Source organism: Henckelia pumila, chromosome 1, assembly GCF_033568475.1.
Source record: "Henckelia pumila isolate YLH828 chromosome 1, ASM3356847v2, whole genome shotgun sequence".
NCBI classification, from domain to species: Eukaryota; Viridiplantae; Streptophyta; class Magnoliopsida; order Lamiales; family Gesneriaceae; genus Henckelia; species Henckelia pumila.
The window spans coordinates 116324293-116331782 of record NC_133120.1 but is presented as its reverse complement, the minus strand read 5'-3'; positions in this window follow the sequence as shown (position 1 = coordinate 116331782).

Sequence of the window (7490 nt, the reverse complement as noted above, 5' to 3'; positions counted from 1 at the left end):
GTTTTAGTTTGAGGATTGTTTCATTTCTGTTTAGTCATGCATCATGTCTCATGTTGTTGATTTGTTTGTTGTTTAAAGCATGTTGTTGATGGATGAATTGATAAAAGGCAATGATGATGAGTAGGAAGAATATTTTGTAAAATTGTGAAAAAAATTGACCTTTGGATTGATTGTGAATATTTCATTGAACTATATTTCAACCAGTGAAGTGCATTTAGAAAGACGATGTTTCAGTTGCTAGATCATTGCACGACACTAAGGGTTTATAAAAAATCGAATACATACTTGGTGATTTCAGTTATTTCTACTAAGGCATTGATGATTTTGGACAAAATGAATGATTTATAGCGCACTCGTAAAATATTTTTTTTTTTGTGATGTTCCATTCGGGCTTAACTAGGGATTGAAATCATAATCCTTAGTCTAAGCTAAGTTGGGGATTAAATGAGGAATGAAAAACTGATTTCTTGCAAAAAGAAATCCAATTTATAAAAAAATATTACATCCGTGCTATAGACGAATGGATTGAAATTCGAATCTTATCAATGTTGTAGCTAAGTTTGCATGCTAAATGGGATATGAAATAATTTATTTTATAACTCCATCCGGGATTTATTAGGATTGAAATCCTAATCCATAATCTAAGCTAAGTTTGCGAACAATGCGGGGTTTTTAAATTTATCGGATTGAAAATCCGGTGGTGCGTAAAATAATATCTATGGACCATTCATTGGTTTTTGTGTTCTTAATCTCCAAAGAAGGTGAGAAGTTGGAAATAAATTGAGAAAATGGTTTGGGAGAGATAGATTTACTATGATGTGTCATTTAGATCTGTTAGCCCAAGTAAACCGAGTCTTTTCAACGTGCATAACACTGGAGCAACTACTCACACACTTACGTTCACATGAAAATCTAAAACGGATATGATGATTTTACTCAAAGGTAGCGAGATTTTCTGAGGCTTGAAATGTTGAGTTCATCCATTTTTGTTTTTGGTGTGTTGTTTTATTTTGTCTTGTATTTGAATTTTGCTTTGTCACCTATTTTGCTCGAGGGCGAGCAAAAGGTAAGTTTGGGGAGGTTGACATTAGTCATTTTTACGTGTTTTATTTCATAGTTTTGCATTTGTTTTGCTTGATTTTTTTTTGTTAAGGTCATTCATATTTAGGTTTTGAATATTTGTTGAATTCGGAATAATCCTCATGATTTTTTGTTGATTGTAGGCAAAAGATGGAGAAAATGAAGAGTTTGATCACGAAGAAGTGGTACAATATGAATCACGAAGCATTAATAGTCCAAAATTTTAGATTGATTCAAATCTAATCTCCACTGTTCAGATTGTAGTTTAGGATGTTTAAATGGAACTGTCTAAATTTTAAATCGATCCGAAGGTTAGAACTTAAGTTATGAATTTTTTAAAAATGTTGCGCGTTGGACAAAATAGGGCCGCGCCTGAGCCGTCAATTTCTACCGCTCGGGCGCATCCGCGTTTTTAGAAATTTAAATTTTTTGGGTGTTTTTCATTGAAATTACTCTTGGGCGCAATAAAGATATAAATATGACGTTTCAAGGGTTCCAGACATTAGATTGAAGGGAGAGCGGCCACCATCAAGGAGAAAAACGTGAAGAGGGAGAAAACATGAATAATTCAAGAACCGCACAAACTAGTTTTCTCTTTTCCTTTTTCTTTTATTTGTTGGGATTTAGGCGATCCTACCCCCAAAACTATGTTTTGATTTCTTTTTGAAGATTTAATTTTGTTTAGTGTTCTTTATTATATAATTGTGTTTATTGCAATTTTGGAGATTGATCAACTTCTTATGGATTTTATGTGTTATAATTGATATCGAGAAGAGATTTTATGACATGATAGGGTAATATAATTTATGGATCTACAATTTTCATAGAGATATGAGGTTGGATACATGTTGATAGTCATAGTCCTCCAGGTCAAAAGATAGAGGATTTTTACAAATCGTTAATGCAATTGTCGTTGTTAAATAACACAAGAAAACTTGGTTATTACAATTTGTTTATTAGATTAATATATCTCGAAAAAATATATTGATAGATTAGGGAATTCCATTAAAAGTATGACTTGAGAATTAATATTCAATCATTAGACAAATAATGGGTAGGTGAACCGATATCCTAACAATCGTTTATTTATTTTTTAAATTTATTTATTTATTCTCTTTTGTTTCATCCTTTTATTTTAGTTTATTAATTTATTCTCTTTAACATTTTAATTAACTACAAAACTATATTTGAGGTAAATTTTTCAAAACATCAATCTCTGTGGAACGATACCCTTACTCATGTACACTATATTATTACTTGACTCGTGCACTTGCGATGACATATTTGAGTTGATTTTCTGTGGTAGTATTTGCTCGATCAAGTTTTTGTTATCGTTGCCAAGGATTGAATAACCAATTTTTATTTCTTGTTATATTCAGTTAATTTTTTAATATTTTTTATTTCTCTATTCTATTTTATTCCTTCGTGATCAACCATTTTCTATTTTATTTTTGCTAGAATTCATCCGTGTTATACTTTGTGAAGTTCCATACCAAGCAAGATGAAGAGCCATTCTACGCAGCATGGGAGAGATTTAATAATTTGGCAAACACATTCTAGTATCATGATTTCTCTCATTATTCTCTTCTTAAATTTTTTCTCAATGGTTTCGATGCAGTGAAAATGAGATGGTTAATTAATGGAGCTTTGCAAATTGGTTGTCCACTAATTTTCCGAGATGATGACAATGCGATACACATACTAGATGATAGACTGAATTTGATTACCACCGATATTGGGATCATATGTCACAGATTTGTAACCACCAATACCTACAAGATACTCATTACCCGGATTTTTCAGACAAACCATTCGAGCTTCAAAAATAAGAGGCAAGCTGTTCTCAATAAATGTTACATTCACTAAAGGATACGCTGAGCAAGTACGTTTCCATGACCAAGTGAGCTAGAAGATCAAATCAAGTCTTAATGCCACCTTCTCGAGCAGATTGGAAATATGAAAATATGAACTCTCCATCAATGCCGAGAACATTAAGTGAAGAAAGATACTCAAACAGTGATCCCAAAAATTTGGTTCGATGATGATGACTCAAAGAACCATGATTTGGTGTGCAAATCATTTCATGCTGAAGATTTAGAGTTGTTTATGTTTTCTCTTCCCATTGAACCTCAGACAAAAGAAGTTCTGAAGGAGAAATAAAATGAAGATACACTGCCAACACCAATTTAACAAGAATTTTTTCTTCGAGAGCACATAGAGATTTTCTCCTCCCATGTTGATTTGCAAGGTGAATACATGGGAATATTTATGGCCTAAGAGATGTGGTACATCAGCAGAAGATGGATATACACCACAATGATTCATTAGGGGAGTTTTACGTTTCAATGTTTTCAATGTATTATGTTTTCATTTTGTTTTCGTTATGCATGAATGTTTTTCTTCTTTCTCATTTAGGATTAAGTTGTTTTTTATTTAGCATTGGGGACACTACTAGGTTTTAGTTTGAGGATTTTTTTCATTTCTGTTTAGTTCATTTAGAAAGACGAAGTTTCAGTGGCTAGATCATTGCACGACACTAAGGGTTTATCAAAAATCGATTACATACTTGGTGATTTCAGTTATTTATACTAAGGCACTGATGATTTTGGACGAAATGAATGATTTATAGCGCACTTGTAATTTTTTTTTGATTTTTGTGATGTTCCACTCCGGGCTTAACTAGGGATTGAAATCCTAATCCCTGGTCTAAGCTAAGTTGGAGATTAAATGGGGCATGAAAAATTGATTTCTTGCAAAAAAAAAAAAGTCCAATTTTTTCAAAAATATTCCATCCGTGCTATAGACAAGTGGATTGAAATTCTAATCCTATCAATGTTGTAGTTAAGTTTGCGTGCTAAATGGGATATGAAATAATTTTTTTATAACTTCATCCGGGCTTTATTAGGGATTGAAATCCTAATCCCTAATCTACGCTAAGTTTGAGGACAATCCGGGGTTAAAAATTTACCTTATTAAAAATCCGATGGTGCGTAAAATATTATCTATGGATCATTCATTGGTTTTTGTGTTCTTAATCTCCAAATGAGGTGAGAAGTTGGAAATAAATTGAGAAAATGGGTTTGGGAGAGATATATTTAATCTGATGTGTCATTTAGATCTGTTAGCCCAAGTAAACTGAGTCTTTTTGACGTGCATAACACTGGAGCCACTACTCACACACTCACGTTCACATGAAAATCTAAAAGGGATATGTTGATTTTACTCAAAGGTAGCGAGATTTTCTGAGGCTTGAAAGCTTGATTTCATCCATTTTTATTTTTGGTGTGTTGTTTTATTTTGTCTTGTCTTTGAATTTTGGTTCACCTATTTTTCTCGAGGGCGAGCAAAAGGTAAGTTTGGGGAGGTTGACATTAGTCATTTTTACGTGTTTTATTTCATAGTTTTGCATTTGTTTTGCTTGATTTTGTTTTGTTAAGGTCATTCATATTTAGGTTTTGAATATTTGTTGAATTAGGAATACTCCTCATGATTTTTTGTTGGTTGTAGGCAAAAGATGGAGAAAAGTAAGAGTTTGATCACGAAGAAGTGGTACAATTATGAATCACGAAGCATTACTGGTCCAAAATTCTAGATTGATTCAAATCTAATCTCCACTGTTCAGATTGTATTTTAGGATGTTTTAAAGCAACTGTCAAAATTTCAAATAGATCCGAAGGTTAGAACTTAAGTTATGAATTTTTTAAAAATGTTGCGCGCTGGACAAAACAGGGCCGCGCCTGATCCGTCAATTTCTACCGCTCGGGCGCATCCGGGTATTTTGAAATTTAAATTTTCCGGGTGTTTTGCGTGGAAATGACTCTTGGGCGCTATAAATAGATAAAAATATGACGTTTTAAGGGCTTCAGACATTAGATTGAAGGGAGTGCGGCCACCATCAAGGAGAAAACGTGAAAATGGAGAAAACATGAATAATTCAAGAACCACACAAACTAGTTTTCTCTTTTCCTTTTCATTTATTTGTTGGGATTTAGGCGATCCTACCCCCAAAACTATGTTTTGATTTTTTTTTTGAAGATTGAATTTGGTTTAGCATTCTTGATTATATTATTGTGTTTATTGCAATTTTGGAGATTGATCAACTTCTTATGGGTTTTATGGTGTTCTAATTGATATCGAGAGGAGATTTTATGACATGATAGAGTAATATAATCTATGGATCTACAACTTGCATAGAGATATGACGTTGGATAAATGTTGATAGTCATAATCCATCAGGTCGCAAGCTAGAGGATTCCACAAATCGTTAATGCAATTGCCGTTGTTAAATAACACAAGAAAACTTGGTTATTACAATTTGTTAATTAGATTAATATAACTCGAGAGAATCAAAATTCAATCATTAGAGCAAAAAAAAGGGTGAACCGAGATCATAAAAATCGTTTATTTATTTTTTGAAATTATTTTATTTATTCTATTTTGTTTCATCCTTTTATTTTAGTTTATTAATTTATTCTCTTTATCGTTTTAATTAACTAAAATATTATACTTGTGGTTAATTTGTCAAAACATCAATCTCTGTGGGACGATACTCGTAATCATGTAAACTGTATTATTGTTTGACTCGTGCACTTGCGATTTATTCGAGCTTAATTGATAGACATATTTGAGTTGATTTTTTGCGGTAGTATTTTCTCGATCACTTGCGCTCAAAACCAGTCATGCTTTAGTTACCCGAGGCATTCCCTGGTACAGGTCTTTATGACAATCTATCCAATTAGGAGTGGAGAATCTTCCTTGGTTAAGACTGAATAGGTAGTGATGCACCATTTGCTCTTACCAATATTCTGAAAAACCTGAATTTAAAACTTCTACTACTCTTCCAGTCCTGCCTGGAATATAGATGGTCCTTGAATAGCTATACTATGCATCAATGAAGCACTATACCCAGTAGTCAGCCTATCTACTGTCATGTTACTACTGGTGTTTTCATCACTTTTGCATCTTTTATAATGAAAATCTCTGTTGCCAATCTTGGCAATGAATATCCTGAGTACTCCAAAGTACTTCACAGCTCCAGTGTCCAACGCTAATTCGGTCCTCTTTAAACTAGAATAACCCATATTAATCCCAAAGAATTAATGCTATATCCCAATAATCCTATTGCATGCTCTGAAACCAGTACATATAGTGACTCAACCTGGATCCAATACTAATCACAGTTAAGACTTAATTAATCATGAAATCAAAAGTAACACGGAAAATTAAATAAATACGGGTTGGAAAAATACAACCGACTAATAAAACAATTCTATATACAACCCAATCGAATATAAATATTTAATAAAAACCTATAGCTAAGTCATGCTGTCTTTTCCTGGTCACTGACTCCTCCGAGTCCCTAGGCGCACTACCTGCACTTGCACAGCCCCTGTCCAGATAACAAAAAAAACACTGGACGTGAGCTGGAAGCTTAGTACGCTAGTACGGGTAAACATTCAAACAAGATGCATTCATATGTATATCTGGGTGTCATACTGGTTATCCTGCTCAGTCTAAGCGCCATGGTATGTAGCACGCTAGGCCGTTGCATCAGGAGGTGTCTCCCATACCATATTACCCATGGACATTTCCGGAAACAAAACCATGGTATCCATCCACACATGTAATGGAGATGAGCATCCCTATATTGGGTAAGCCAATAATACCAATTAAACAATATGTATGCACATGTAGCATAATATAAACATGAAATCACGACAAATAAATGCAACATATAAGCATGCATATCCGCTGGAAATCTCAGTCAGTACTTACGTACTTACTATAGGCAGTCCTAGGATTCCCACTCTAGGTCCCACTCCCATCATCCACTCTACAATGCAAATACCTATGCATAAATATTTATGCCCTAAAAGCCTTAAATAAACAATTGCATACTCCTAAATATTTTTAGGAAGCAAAGTTATACTAGAGTCTGTTGTCAACTCGCTGATGGTGAGTTCCCAACCATCTTGGGCACACTCCTGCTGCAGCTTTGTGCTACAACTTAAATTGTAATTCACCCAAGTGTAGGTTGTCTGCAAGTAATATACTCGTGAGTACGAGATCGATCCACGGAAAGGATGCTGTAAGTTTAATTTTAGCATGATATATTATAGATGGACATATTATTATGAAACTTCAAATACACAAATTATAAAATTGTCAAGGTTTCAAAGGTTTATTGTTGGTTTATTTAAGATTGCTTAATAAAAATAAATAAAAGAAACTAAAATAAGAATAAACATAAAAGAACAATGAAATATTTAAACAAGTATATCATATAATATAGTTCCCATTATATTAATATCAGCCGATATTTAATACATGGTACCCATAATATATATATAAATGCATAAATATAAATTGACATAAAAGTAAATGTTAGATCAAATCACAATATTTCATTT